At 35.1% G+C, this 16270-nt stretch overlaps 1 protein-coding gene across 6 annotated transcripts in view; it reads right to left on the bottom strand.

Moving 5' to 3' along the window:
• The window catches only part of LOC115223178 (protein FAM13A), a 288109-nt gene that overhangs the window by 189539 nt on the left and 82300 nt on the right, over positions 1-16270 (bottom strand). The window contains exon 1 of one of the 6 annotated variants that reach the window (XM_036499815.1): positions 6913-6931. The exons of the other annotated variants lie outside the window; for them this stretch is intronic. The gene's annotated coding sequence lies outside the window, so the exon portion shown is untranslated. Of the gene's footprint in view, positions 1-6912; positions 6932-16270 lie in introns of those variants that run through there. 6 annotated transcript variants of the gene reach the window in all.

Here is a 16270-nt window from a genome sequence, read left to right on the forward strand (position 1 = left end):
GCAGTAGGGAACTGTATCAGATAGCCATAAGAGAAGCTAGGAGACAGATATATCTAGCCAAGCATGAAGCAGAAAAGAAGAAGTTTGCCTATGTTCAGCATCATGAGGACCAAAGAACTGAAGTATTTCAGATTGCAAGACAGTGTGTGAGAGAAAATTGTGATGCCATAGGAGAGAAATGTATCTGCATGGATGATGGTGCACTTTTAAGGAATCTGCAAAGAAAGAGGCTTGGAGATGCCATTATGAAAGACTGCTGAATGTGGAGAATGAATGGGAGGAGAGTCTGCCAAATGTTGACCCAATTGAGGGAACAGCTACCCAAATTGACAGTCCCCTCTTGAGAGGACCTGTCAAACCAAATGCATCCATGCTGGTGGCACATAAAGAACATCTTTTGAATGTTGAGCCTCACAGAGGCAAAGTAGCTGAGTTCCATTCAAGTGTTGGGTCTAACAGAGGCGAAGTGGCTGAGTTCCTTTTAAGTGTTGGGTCTAACGGAAGCAATAACCAAGACCTTTGGCATTATGTTGTGCTTGAGAAGAAGACTCATCAAGCAAAGCAAAATCAGTCATGGCAGATACCAATGTCATCCAAATCGGTACCTGTGCCGGTGGCACATAAACACATCCTGGTGTCATGTAAAAGCAACTGTTACACTCTCAGAGTGGTTAGTGTTAGGAAGGGCATCCAGCCATAGAAAACCATGCCAAATCCGACTGGAGTCTGGTGCAGCCTTCCAGCATGCCAGCCCAGTCAAACCATCCAACTCATGCCAGCATAGACAACAGACGTTAAATGATGATGATGATGATAAGATAATTTGTTAGTGATGATCATATTTGGCTAGGAGTTGATAGCCACTGCATGTCTGTACATGTGTGGGCGTGCACGCGCGTGCATGTGTGCGTGTGTGCATGATGTTTGTGCCATCTTGAGTTGACCTAAAAACTTGTATAATGTATATTCTTCAATTACATGCATTCCTAGCATTGAATTTATAAAATACAAATGAGCATAACATTAATTATTTATGAACTAATCATGTGTATGCTGTGATTCAATTCAAGTAATGCATAAAATTCATATTCCAAAAATTAGACATACAAGAGGAAAAGATGAAAAATAAATTTGGAATTAGCGTTCAAAACACATTCTGAAAGAATCAATTTTATCTCTGAAGGGAGAAAAAAATTATTTTGATTATCAGTGATATGGAAAACAAAATGGAAACAATCAAATTTCATTGAATAACAGAAGTATATTCTTTTGCCTGTGGAGGCGCAATGGCCCAGTGGTTAGGGCAGCGGACTCGCGGTCGTAGGATCGCGGTTTCGATTCCCAGACTGGGCATTGTGTTTATTGAGTGAAAACACCTAAAGCTCCACAAGGTTCCGGCAGGTGTGTGTGTGGGGGGGGGCCCTGTTGTACTCTTTCACCACAACTTTCTCTCACTCTTTCTTCCTGTTTCTGTTGTACCTGTATTTCAAAGGGCCAGCCTTGTCACACTCTTTGTCACGCTGGATCTCCTCGAAAACTACGTGAAAGGTACGCACATCTGTGAAGTGCTCAGCCACTTGCACGTTAATAAATGAACTGCGACGTCACTGGTGTCAAACTGTATCGGCCTTTGCTTTTCCCTTGGATAATATCAGTGACGTGGAGAGGGGAGGCTGGTATGCGTAGGTGACTGCTTGTCTTCCATAAACAACCTTGCCCAGACTTGTGCCTCGGAGGGTAACTTTCTAGGTGCAATCCCAAGGTCATTCATGACCAAAGGGGGTCACAACAACAATTCTTTTGCCTATCAACAATAGCACTTTTTCTCAAGACCCTTGAATATTTTCTATCTTATATTTGATAATGGGATGATTTCCCGAAATATAATAGAAGCATTAAACAACTTATGTGTTACATAAGTATGTGTTACATAAAGTATGTGTTACATAAAGTTTCATCTCATCTTCATTTATTGTTAACAACTCACATATTTTAACTAAATTCTAGCCTGCACTGCTTAACCCTTCCAGTACTAAACTACCCAAGATCACTCTTAGGTCTATGATAGAAACTTCCTGTTTAAAAGTGATATATATTAAACCCTCCCATCAAAATTACATGTTAATTTCATCCTAAACACCAGTTAAAAATAATGACAGAGGTATTTTACTAAATTTTTAATTATTTCCAAGATTAAGTGATATACAGGCAGTATATTTCAACAGAAATAGATAACAAAACTTTCCATCAAAATTTCATGTTACTTTATATCCTAAACACTAGCTTAATAATGGCAAAGTTATCTTACAAAATTTTTAATTAGTTTCCAAATTAATTGAAATAAAAACAGTTTATTTCCACAGAAATATAGTAACAAAAGGAATAAAGTTGTTTTAAAAAAAAAAATTTCTTTATAAACTAGAGTTTAAGCTTCGAAATTTGATACTAATGGGGGGAAAAAAACTGTTGGTCTCCCTCTGTTGCAATCCATAAAAGGCTGCAAACAACTCTCAGCCACATAAAAGTAAAGATGATGTAATCCTGTGCATTTCCCCTATAAAAGAATAGTCTGAACCATTTTTTTTTACTATCAATATAAGGGAATATGTTATTAGCTACAATGATATATTTAAACCGCTTTATACTGAAAGGTCACTGCAGCATGATAATTCAGATTAAATTTATATTTAGGTAAACTGATCCATCTTAATACCATTGCCAACATATCTCACACCAGCACCATCAACATGAAGTAACTTGAGATGTGGAAGAAAAAAAAACAAGAAACAAGATAGTTTTTTTGTTTTGTTTTTTTCCATCCTTATCCTTACAACACACACACACACACACACGAATGCATGAAATTGATTCTTAAAATCAGGAAACAACTGAAAATAATCACCATAAACGAAGAGAGTTTCATTTCTTAATATGTTAAATTACAAAAGCAATTACTTGCAAACATTAACATAATCTACATTTAAAAAGATAAGCTTATCATTACTCTACAAAAGGCGATGCAATAATGATAAATCAATGCAGCAGAGCTAAGTGAATAACATTAAGAATGGAAGTTGGTGCTCACCATCTTATAAAAGAAATATTATTAGCCGTAATAAATCATGGATACCTAAAATAACTACTAAAACTCTATTAAATTTACACTTGATGATAGAGCACCATCATCGTTATAAAGTCCACTGTACCATGCTTGCATGGGTTAAACAGAGGGAATTTGTTAATGTAGAGTTTCTATGGCCAAATGCACTTACTGCTACTAACACTCACCTTGTTTCCAAGCAAGGTAGTATTTCAATACGGCTGGACATGTTTTCACAAAACACTAGAAACAAGGGACACAGCTTATATAACAGTGATTACTTGTTTACAACTTTCATACAATGTCAAGGCAACGAAACAAACACACACACACACATCCGCAATGATGCAAACGACCACTGGTAATTAATTAGACCAGAGAAAAAAAACTAATCAGTAATTGTATGTGTTACATAAGACATGTTAAGTTTAGCTTGGAAGTGTGTGTGTTGGCATAAAGCCACCTCCCTCGATAACACACCTACCCACCCACTCAGTAGAGGGGCCTTGTCTTACAATTTACTTGATGACCTCCACAAAGTACTGATGTCATGAAAAAAGCACCCAGTACACACTGAAAAGTAGCAGGCATTAGGAAGGACATTCAGTAATAAAAACCATGCCAAAGCAGACTTTGGAGCTTGAAGCAGTGTTTTGGCTTGCTAGTTTCTGTAAAACCATCCAACCCAAAGAAGTATAGAGAAACAGGCATTAAATGGTGGTGCTAATGATGATATATGCACATACATGTATGCAAGCATACATGCAACTGGCTTCTTTCACTTACAAGGGTTTGATGGATCCAGGATTATAGCAGAAGACATCTACCCAAATGCCATGCAGTGAGACTGAAGCGCAAACCATGTTGTTGGGAAGCAAAATTCTCAACCAGTCCACTATGTCTACACCTATACACTCAAAATTTCTTCCATCTCTAAAACAAAGGATATCAATTCCAGACATCAATTTTAGTACGAATGTAACAATTGATTCTTTAATTCTGAGATAAAGTTTCATTTGGTGCAACCAGGCTGTCTTCATAAGACAAATGAATGAAAACATTCTACATTGCACAAATATATTTATTAAATCAGTAAACATTATCTAACACACACACACACACACACACACACACACACACACACACACACACACGGATTCTTGAAAGTTCTTAGAATTAATTTGACTTGAACCCTTGATTAAATACACCATTAAAGGCAAAACCTAAAGTCCTAGTCAAATCAATACTATCAATACATTTTCAATCTGCTTAATAGAACCCCACAATCAGTAAATATTTTACCACTTTTGAACAAGCTGATCAATAATACCAAATAATACACACACACTTGAAAATAAATAGCATGTGTAAAGCAAATCATTTTCTATATTTCTCTAATTACAAATATTTGTAACACAGGCACAAATAGGGTACTTGAAGGATAATTTTATTTTACTAATCTCTAAAAGAAATAAAGCCAATGTTGACCTAGGCAAAGTTTTTTAATATCATTATTATCATCATCATCAGCATCAAGAATATTATTACTACTAAAAGCACCCACTACACTCTCGGAGTGGTTGGCATTAGGAAGGGCATCCAGCTATAGAAACTTTGCCAGATCAGAATGAGTCAAATTGTCCAACCCATGATAGAATAGAAAGCGAACGTTAAACAATGATGATGATGAAGTTAAAGAGATGTAACTGAATACTGCAGGGTATTTTATGCAAGCGCTATCGACTTTGTTAACAATGTTAATACAACTAAAGCAAAACTGAAGTGAAAGAAGGTGAATACTAAACATATTTCTCATAAAATCCAATCAAATAGTGAATAAACACTAAGAAGTAGCATTGATTTCTTAAGTCTTATTTTTTAAAGACATATAATAAGAAAAGTGCTGGGAAGTTTGTTTTTATTGAATAAAGCATTTTGTGTAAAATGACTTCTTCAATATTCAAATGTTAAACAAACACGAGACAAATGTCCCCTTGCAAACATAGCAATCTATCACAGATAACTTACTTAGAAAATCTAGCACTTCTAGCTAGGTAATCTGAAGCAAATACAATTATTAACACTTTTGATATCAACCCACTTGATACTACCCACCCACTGGTTCAATGATGCAAGCTTTCTGTTTAAAAGTGATCTAAATTAAAAGTTCCCATCTAAATCTTGTATCAATTTAAGTCCCAAACATCGGTTTAACAACAGTTCCTTAGGAAGGGTGCCCAGCCATAGATACCATGCCAAAGCTTACAATGGAGACTCCATAAATAGTTTTTCAATTATTTTGGTTTAGGTTTTGTTTTATAAACTCTTCTCTAAAAGACAAATACATTTATGCAGATTATAGTATTATGTGAATTAGAATGCAAATGTTTTTTTTTTAATGTCTGTAGCCCTAGGACTAGTCAGATCCTGTCATGCAATAGGACTAAACTCAAAATCATGTAGTCAGGAAGCAAACTATTTAACCACCCCACCATGCCTGGGCCTAAATACTCAAAATTTCTTCACAACCCTTCAGCTCATTGAATCCTGTTGAACCATCCATCCTATGCCAGCATGGAACACAGATGTTAAATGATGATAATGATAATTGAAACAAAAGCAATGTAATTTCAACAGAAACATGGTAAAAAGAAAAGGGTTAACCCTTTCGTTACCAACCTGACTGAAACAGGCTCTGGCTACAAATTTTTTGTTTTCATAAGTTTTGAATTAAAATTTTCCACCAAACCTTAGTCACACTTTATGTTTCTAACACCAGCTGAATGATAACTAAGTTATTTTACTAAATTCTTCATTCTATTTAAAGTAATTGAAAGAAACACAGAGCATCTCAAAATAAATACAGTAACAAAAGGGTTAAGTATCATTCACAAAGAAAAGACAACAAAACTCATACAGAGAGATTTAATTTCATTAATTAAAGATTTGTTATCTAATCAGTCATTTCATACTACATAACTACTAAAAGAAAACAGCAACATAACAAATTTTTTTTCTCTTTGTGAAATATTGGTTTCAAATTTTAGCACAAAACCAGCAAGTTCAAGGGATGGGATAAGTCAATTACATCAATCCCTCAAGTGCTGAACTGGCACTTATTTTATCAATCCTCAAAAGGATGAAAAGCAAAGTGGACCCCAGCAGAATTTGAACTCAGAATGTAAAGAGGGATGAAATGTTGCTAAGCATTTTGCTCAGCATGCTAATGATTCAGCCACCTCACTGCCTTAACTCTTTGTGAAATATAAAAAATTCAAATATACTACTAATTACTAATTTTTCAGACAAAACTATTTTATAACTAATTATGGTTGTGTGGTTAAAATGCTCACCATACAACCATATGGTTTCAGGTTCAGTCCCACTACATGGCACCTAGGGCAAGTGTCTTCTACAACAGCCTCAAGCTGACCAATGCCTTATGAGTGAATTTGGTAGACAAAGTGTGTGGAAGCCCATCATACACACACACATACACATACATACATACATGTGTGTGTGTGTGTGTGCGCGCGCGCATGTGCATAGGTGAGTGCTTTTGTCCCCACTGTCCCCACCACTTGACAACTGGTGTTGCTGTCCCTGTAACTTAGTAGTTCAGTGAAGAGACTAACAGAATTGTCCCAGACTTTGAAAGAAAAAAGAAAAAAATACAGCTCTTCAAAATGATGCTCCAATGTGGTCACAGTCCAGTGACTGAAATAAGTAATGGATAAAAGGCAAAAAATCTTATTAGGTTTGCTAGTCCAGATAATACAGAGGAAGGGGTGCAAAAAAAGGAAATCACTTACCAAAACTCGGACAGAAAATGAAATAAAGAGGAAATGCAACCATTAAAACTGTATCTTGTGGTCACTGTACATTAAGTAATTGAGAAAAAAGCTCCAGTAGTTGCAAATAATAGCAACCAAGGCTCATAAAAACCATTTCCACAAGAATCCCATGTAAACATAACACTTAATAAGGAGAGTATCCCCCACCCCACCCCACACACACACTGTACAATTACCGCTTGCCACTACAGCCACAGAGAAGAAGAGAAGGAGAAGGAAGAAGATGAAGGCTAGCAGGCTTACTAGCAAGTTGAAATGTTCTGCACATCTGTGCCAAGTTTCATCTCTCAACCCATTTCAACAGTGATGAAATATGATGTAAAGTGGTTATTTAGTAAACATCTTAAAAACAGAATGATATCACGAACTAAACAAGTTGGCATAAGGATACTGAGGCAACACAATCGGTATCTCAGACTCTAAGATGCTGATGATGATAGTGACAATGATTATTATTATTATTATTATTACCACATGCTGTTTCAAGGATTTGGTAAATAAAATTATTAAGAGGAGTGACTGTAAAGATAATTTATGGTTTATTGGTCTATTTCTCAGAGGCAGGAATGAGGTTACTTTTTTTCAGTAAACTCAATTGAAATTCAAAAATGAAAAAAAAAACAGGTATACTGAAAGATTACTATAAAGAGCTAGAGTTAAAATGAAATAAGCATTCATTATTTAATTAGTTACTGCCTTATCTTATTAATTAGAGCGCTTAAGATTTGATGTGAAAATTTATATGATGAAACTGATAAGAAAAAGAAAAGAATTTTAAGGTCTATGTTTGTATGTATGTGAGAAAGTGTGTATGTGTGCATATGTGTGTGTGAGTGCGTGTATGTGTATGTACATGTATATGTGTACGTGCATGTGTGTGCATGTATATATGTGTGTGTGTGTGTGTATATATATATACACACACACACACATATGTATGTATGTTTGGTGTTCTATGTTCTAAATTTCCACTCGGTTTTAAGCAGTGCTTCAAAATATGTACTTTTTCTTATTCTTTTCTTTTTTTTGCATGAAAAAATATAAAAATAAAATATGAATTTACAATTTATTTACATTTTCCATCATCATTACGAATGTTTCTTACATTACAATTTTTATATATTATATTTCATCAGTAGAGTGGAAAATACTGCATTCCCCCCCCCCCACCTTTCTGAATAAATTATCACAAGTTACAGACTACAGACATAAAAAACATTTGCATTCTGATTCACATGATACTATGACCTGTATAAATCTATTTGTCTCCAGGGAAAGAATTTACAAACCAAAAGCAAAATAATTGAGAAACTAAATAAATAAAAACAAAAAAAAAATATTTCAATAACTTCAAAAACTCTACATAAAAAACTATTTTGAAATTCTAAAAACTCTGTTGAGTAACAAACATCTGATTTTTGAATTGGTTGAAATGCAGGTTGTTTGTTATATACAAATAAATAACTACAAAATATAAACAAAGAATCCTCTCCTCTGTAGTTACTCAACCTCCAAGAACAGCAGCTAAATCTCTAGTGAATCACAGCCTATAATATTTGTTGACATGAAAGACACACAAGATTTTGTAGTCTCAGATACATTATTAAAAAAAATGATACAGTCATTGCTGAAAAACCTTTGACCACAGGTCTTGGCTCAATCAAAGCTGACTTGGAATTAACTAAAATAAAAGCATGAAAAACTTGTGGTATTTATCATCACCATCCATCATTTTGAATCTAGGTTTTGTCCCCGTTAATGAGGGTGGCCAGATATACCACATTGCCATAGCAACTGCCCTCACACCATCTTGTCATCTTGCCCAGTTTTGGGTGTCCTCCCTTCTCAAGCCAATCCTCCCAATCTCTTCCTCCTCCACCTGTCCCCTCCACATTTTCCTTGGTCTACCTCGCTTTTACTGTCCATTTACCTCAAACACTAGCACCCTCTTCTGAACATGCTCCTCATCCTTCCTCAACACATGCTCATACCACTGCCTTTCCTAAAGGCACTAACAGTGACTAGAATTTGGTTTTCTATCAAACTCAACAGTTTCAAAATAAAATTTAGAATACCAACATTATATATTACATGTGTTATGCAAAAATAACAACTAAATATTCAGAATAAAAAAATTGGACCATAAACAAGGAAAGAAATTCCAACTAAAAGCAAGTTTACTAGATGTTTAATCTAAGAGACAAGATGCTGTTAAAAAAAAATGTATTCTTGCTAATATAAAATTGTGCTGAAAAGTATATTCAACAGTGCAATGCACTATATATATATCCTTCTTCCTTATATATAGGCATATCATCATTGTTTCAGGCTTCATGGGTTGGACAGTTCAAAAGGATCTGATGAGTCCAAGAACTGCATTGTGCTCCAGTGTCTGTTTGGCATGATTCTACAGTTGGAAGCCCTTAACATCAATCATTTTAAAGTGTGTACTGGGTGCTTTTTTTTTCTTTTCATACTTTCAGCACAAGTGAGGTTGCCATGCAGCTTGCAAAACTATGAACCTCAAGTGGAGAGGTAAAACTTTATGGTAGGAGAATAGCATGAAGAATATGGGAGGAAAGGAGCAAAGCCGGTTTCTTGCTTAAGAACTATATGACTGCTCATGTTTTAGAAGAGAGATTGGAGGGTGGAGCTGAAAATTGGTGATGAGGTATCAGAGTATATTTTCAAGGTACAAGGCAGGAGGAATGAAAAGAACAGGGGTGCCAGAAGTGAGTGGAAGAAGTAGGGGATGTATGTTTAGTGCAGGGTAGCAAACCAATAATTTTTTTTTAGGAAAGTGCTACAATCAAGTGAATCAACCTTAATACACTGCTGTACTTATTTTATCAGCTCCAAAGACATCAGAGGTACCCCCTAAAAGAAAAGAAAACATTTGATGTCCCTGACTAATCAGAATATTATCAATAGATAGACTGCTGTTTTGTAAATAATGTCCAACAAGATCAATAGAAGACAAATTTTCCAAAAGTTTTCTTAAAAGGGAAAAATCAAGGTTTATATGACTTGCATGTTTATGTTGAATTTCTCTGGTTACTAATATAAAACATATGGTGTATATCAACCTGAAACAACATTATTCAAAATATCCACTTTGATTTCTCACGTTAAAAATATCAAATTTCTTTAGATATAACTGTCAAAGCCAACTTAAATTATGTAGTAATATTCAGTGAACAAGTCATTAAATAGTTTTAGTGAAATCTTTTCCTCCATTGTTAGTTTCTCTCAGTCCCCCACTCCCATGCTCTCTCTTTCTCTCTCCCCGCCTTTCCTTTCTTCCCTCCTCTCTCTCTTTCCCTCCATGTTGAGACCAAAGTGGAATATACTGCACTGGGAGAAGTATTGTAAAGTTGTTCCCTTACATTGGCACAAGGCCAAAAGCTTTGTCAGGGGGAAAGAGCAGTATAGTTGATTAATTCTGATCCCAGTACACGCCTGGTACTAATTAACATCGGTAAGATGAAAAGCTAAGTCTTTCCCAGCAGGATTAGAACTCCCAACATAAAGGAATGTAACTAAACACTTCAAGGCATTCAGTCTGGCACCACCATTTCTGTCACTCCACTGCCTTTTGGAGAACGATAACGATGATGAAGCACAACTGATAAACAGAATCAACTTGCAAAGCATTTTCCCATTTTTTTTCTTTTTATTTGTAATCAGAATTCTCTATCAATGTGTGGTAGTTCTACCTAAAAAAAAAATTAAACTGTTACAATTACTAAACAAAAACAGGTGCCAACTAATCTCATTGGGATTTTTACTCTTGCTTTATTTTGCTACACTTCATGGTATTAAACTTCCCATCATCATCTTCATTATCATTTAATGTCCTATTTCCATGCTGACATGGTTTGTTAGAATGTGATGAGTTAGAGAACAAGGTCATACACCGGTGTCTACTTTGACATGATTTTTACGGCTAGAGGACTTTTTGTTTTTTGTTTTTTTTTGCATAATCAGAATAGTCCATTATTATTTAATATCTGGCTTCTATGCTGACAGGAGTTGGACAGTTTGACTCTCATACACCAGTGTCTACTATGGCATGGTTTCTACAGCTAAGATGCCATTCCTAATATCAACCACTTTACAGAATGTACTAGGTAGTTTTGTTTGTTTGTTTTTTCTTTTTGTTTTGCTTTGTTTGTTTTGTTTTTTTGTGGCACCAGTGATGATTGCCCCATAACTTGCAGAGCTACTCCTATAACTGAAGGAGAACAGAAGACAGGGCAGACAAAAATTCTTGGATGGTAAGCAGGAGATGGGAGAATATGGCAAGGAACAGGGGAAAGAGAAGGGATTATTGACAAGGCTATGGAAAATGAAGGGGAAGTAAATTTTAAGTCTCTACACAAGTACAACTCTGAAATTTAGTTCTGTCTAAGTTTTAACTTCATGGTTCATCATGTATACTCACATTTCATCTAGTTTCCTCCATTTAATGCCCATGAAATAAATACCAATAATATACTAGAATCTATTTAATCAACTTTTATCTCAACCCTAGTCTAGTACTTCACTAAGAAACCAATATTTTAACAAAAATTTGACATTTTTCTTCAGAAGTAATTTCCATAAATCTAAATAATATTTAGCTCAGAAAAAAATATCTTAATGATTATTCTTTTCATTTTATCATTTTTTTTCATCTTATTGAACATTTTGTAATAGTTTTGTCATCATTATAATTTTTATTCAAAGCCATTATTTTGTAACTAATCATTTTATGCTAATAAGAAGTAAGCTGCTGTCAAGAGTATTACAAAAGGTGCATTTTTTTCTTTCTTTTATATGATTACTTTAGAGAGGGAGGAACTTGCCATCTTTAGGACATATGAGAATTTGGTGTGATAAAAGCCACTGTCTTGGGTTAGGACAAAATAGCTTTTAAATTTTGTAATGTAAAAATTGCCAGCAGAAATAGCTTCAGTCAATGGTGAAATAGAAAAGTTATTAATTATAGAGACAAGATCACTTCTGAGATTTAACTCAAGTGAGTATGAATGATAAACCTTCAGGCAGAATATGATAAACAGTTTCTAATTTTGCACAGCTTCCTATTGATCAGGACACAAAGAATCGAATGGGAATGCAATTTCCAAGAAATAAATTCGACACTAATTTATATGAATACTGACTGGTCAAAATGTTTGTTTAAGAGACTTGATCAAAAAATTAACGATTTCATGTCTAAACACTTTTTAAATTTTACTTGAAAAGAAACCATATTTTCATATTGAATACTTTTGCTTCAAGCCTTGTCCCATTTTCTTTTTGTGTTTCATTTTGTCTTCAGTTATTATTTTTTTTTCTGTTGCTACTCACTCTTATTCTCTCTGACTGACAAACATCATTATTTTTATTTTTCTCTTTCACACACAATGTGCGTGTGTGTGTGTGTGGTTAAGAATGGGTATAGTTAAATATATGATTTCGGCACAGTACAACACCTAGGCTAAGTGCATTCTACTAATGGAGAGAAACTGAAAGATTCCATTATATATTTGTGTGTGTGTGTGTGTGTGTGTGTGGTGTGTGTGTGTGTGTGTGAGAGAGAGACAGACAGAGAATCCATGTGCCCTCAGGTCAATGACTAAGCAAATTTATGATTAAAGGTATTCCAACCATGACTATCTCATCCCTTTTTCAGGCATTGTGTACCAAACGAATGAGTACAATATTCGATGAGTATCAGCTTTTTCAAGACTGTAGGTTGTAATCTAAAAGAGATTTAGCTACTATTTCTAGCAGGTCATGCAATCCCATTGAAGCTCCTTTGCTAGTTTGTAAAAGCAGAATTTAAAAAAAAGATATCATCAACCATTATGTAACATCAACTTAGCAGATAATGCTTTGTTCACAATAAAAACCATCAAAGAATACACTAATGAAATCTATTTTCATGTAAAATTTCAAAACTCTAAAAGAAATGCCGACTGTACTTAACCCATGCCCCTTTCACCAGATGGTGTTATTTTTTTCTTACATCCCTCTCCAAGTTATGTTAAAAAAAGACAAAAAAAAACACGTATTTTAATCAAACAGAAGAAACTTTGTGCAAGGATTTACAGTGATCCCTTGCTACTTCGCGGTTCAGCTATCGCAGATCCACAACTTTGCGGATTTTTAAAAGATATATATATGAACACCTAAAATTTTTCATTAAATCCAAAGAAGAAACGCAGCAAGAAACAGAAGAAGTTGTTGACCAAACTGGCTTGACTATGGAACGGCTGGCCAAGCTCTGCTACCTGGCTAAAGAATTGAAAGAGAGGTCACAGGAATGGGACGACGATATGGTTCGTTCTGTGCAATTTTGCAACAAGGTTGACGAAGTCATGAATCCTTACAAGATGCTCTTTGAACAGAAAAAGAAGCAGCGACAGTATCTTCCTATCACAATGTTTTTGCAGCCTCGCAAAAAAGAGCCAGTTCCTGCTGCTACTACTACGGCTGCACCTTCGGAAGAAGTGGAAGAGGTGTCCCAGGAAAGGGCACCGCCGTCAGCTTCATTATCATCATTTCTACTGAGCAGCAAATTCATCGCCATCATCATTCAAATTTTACTTCAACTTTTTTCGTGTTGAGTACAGTAACAATCTTTATTTTTTTAAATCATAAGTGCTATTGCTTAACAGTTGTCCTTGTTTATTAATAGACTACTGTAATGGGTGGGTTGTTAACAGTACAAGGAGAATTTTAAAAGTCCAAATACACATTAAATACTGTAAATATGGTGTCCCTACTTCACGGAAATTCAGTTATCATGGCCGGTCTCGGAACCAATCTACCACGATAAACAAGGGATCACTGTATCATCTATATCTTCTTATACTATATCAGCAATTAATTTAGATATTTGCAAAGGCTAGTAGCTCTTCTATTAAATCATCTATGGAAATTGCAAAAGAAAGCAAGGGCTTTTATAATGAAAATATACTGAACCTTGACTAATTAGTTGTGTTTTCTGCTCACTAACAAAATATCTTACAAAACCCAACAAAGATTTTCTCTGAAAATGTGTTTAACCCTTTTGAGAGCAACCCTCTTGTGACTACCTTTGTTCCCATGATATGAGTTTCTGGCTTTGAAGTGATTTAAATCAAAACCTGCCATCAAACTTGCATATCAATTCATGTTCAGATACCAGGTTGAAAATACGACAATTATTTTACTAATTTCTAGTTCTATGCTAAGTTAATTGAAACAAAGGCAGCATATGTCAGCAGAAATATGGTAACAAAAAGGTTCAAATATAATTATTGTACATGGTTAACCCTTTTCTTAGCATATTTGTTGAAACCTTGTCTTTGTCTCAAATAATTTTGAAAACAATGAAGAATTTAATGAAATAACTGTCATTATTAAACTGATGCTTGTAACATAATTTAACATTAAATTTTGATGGAAGGTTTTAATGTAGCTCGCTTTAACACAGGTAGTTTGTATTTTAGACTCAGGGGTCTGCTTTAGACCCAGTTGTATTTTAGACTCAGATGGGTTGGTATTAAGAGGACAAAATATATTTTTCCTGATAAAATTAACAAACACCTCTGAACATTCAGCACTCTCCATAGGACACCTTGATATTTGCTGCCCTCTTGTAAGGTCACACAATGCCACCAATGAGGCACCATTGCTTAGGATAAGAGCTACTTTAACCATGTAGCATTCAGGTTACTCTATCAAATGTGATGCTTATTTACTCACATTGTTTTGAACTAAACATACTGCACAGCAGAAGTGTTAAGGCCACTCCCCCTGGTGAAGAGGACTGATCTGCAAGAATCTTGAACCAGTACTACATAAAAATCACTTGTGCCAGTGCCACATACAGGCACTTGTGTGGTGTCACATAAAAGCACCCAGAACTCTATAAAGTGGTTGGCATTGGGAAGGGCATCCAGCCATGGAAACCATGTCAAATCAGACTGGAGCCTGGTGCAGCTCTCCAGCTTGACAGTTCTGGTCAAACTTATAGCTTTATTTCAATGATGTTATTTTTTTGAATGGTATTGCAGAGTAAGTGTAAGAGGTTAGATCTGGCTGATATTAACAAAAAACAGAATATTTGGGCTGAATATGGCTGGTTTAAATGCTAAAAGGTTAAAGTAATACTGTGCTTAATACAAACTATCATGAGAGAAAGAGAGAGAAGGTGAGGGTGAGAGTGATAACTACATATATTATATGCAGCTAAGAGTTTTAATATAAACAATACATTTGTAACTAGGTTAAAAAAAGTAAAGAACGCAGCAATGGCAACCAAACAATTCTCACTTGTCAAGTAAATGTACTATTACATTATAATGAGTTGAGGAATTATTTCTCTCAAATTATGTATCTGCCATAATATCACAACAATTATGGCTCAACAGTGTTTTTGGTTGCTTTACATTATTTTGCTTGCCTATTGTCAGACATAACTAAAATAATCCATATTGATTTAATGAATAGAGTAGAACATCATTTATAAAGAGAGCGATTGATATTTCGGAGTAACAGCTCAGATGCTTCCATCAGCCAAACTCCACTCACAAAGCTATTGAGCAACCTTTGGCTATAGTAGAAGACAATTACCCAAGGTAATATTTCTGAATTTAAACTTCTTGATAACAACCTGTCCAAGACCACTCTCAGTCCTTTGATATGAAATTCCTGTTTTTAAAGTGAGTTAAATTAAAAGCTTCCAGCAGAATTTCATGTTTCAAATACCAGTTTAATAATTTCCTGTTTCAAACACCAGTTTAATAATTAGTTACTTTATAAAAATTCTACATGATCTTTCCTAGTCATCTGCCACAACTAAAACCCCACAAACGCCCAAGAAAGTGCACACTTCCCACCTTTCTTTAACCTCTACTTTACAACTCCATTCTTTAACCTCTACTTTACAAACTGAATGTATTTTACCTGTTGTTGTCATTTATCTTCCCTCTTTGCACTCTTTGTGAGGAACCTCTGCTAGCTGCTGGAGTACTCAATTGCACTTTTAAGTAGCAGCCAAACAAACAGCCCTATGTGCTCCAGTAACCGACTTGGCTTCTTGCAGAACTTGCAGAACTCATAAAGCACACACATGTATATGCTTTGTGGTGTGTGTATGCATGCATATACAGGTACATGGTTTCAGGTTTGTTCCCACTGTGTGATGCTTTGGGCTGAGCAGGTTGGGTGAGTATCTTCTACAATAGTTTCTGGCTGATTAATGCCTTAGAAATAAACCTCAACAAAAAAACAAGAAACCGTTCAGAAGCCTACTAGATGTGTGCACACACACTCGCATGTG

The sequence above is a fragment of the Octopus sinensis genome, linkage group LG2, assembly GCF_006345805.1.
Source record: "Octopus sinensis linkage group LG2, ASM634580v1, whole genome shotgun sequence".
Lineage (NCBI taxonomy): Eukaryota > Metazoa > Mollusca > Cephalopoda > Octopoda > Octopodidae > Octopus > Octopus sinensis.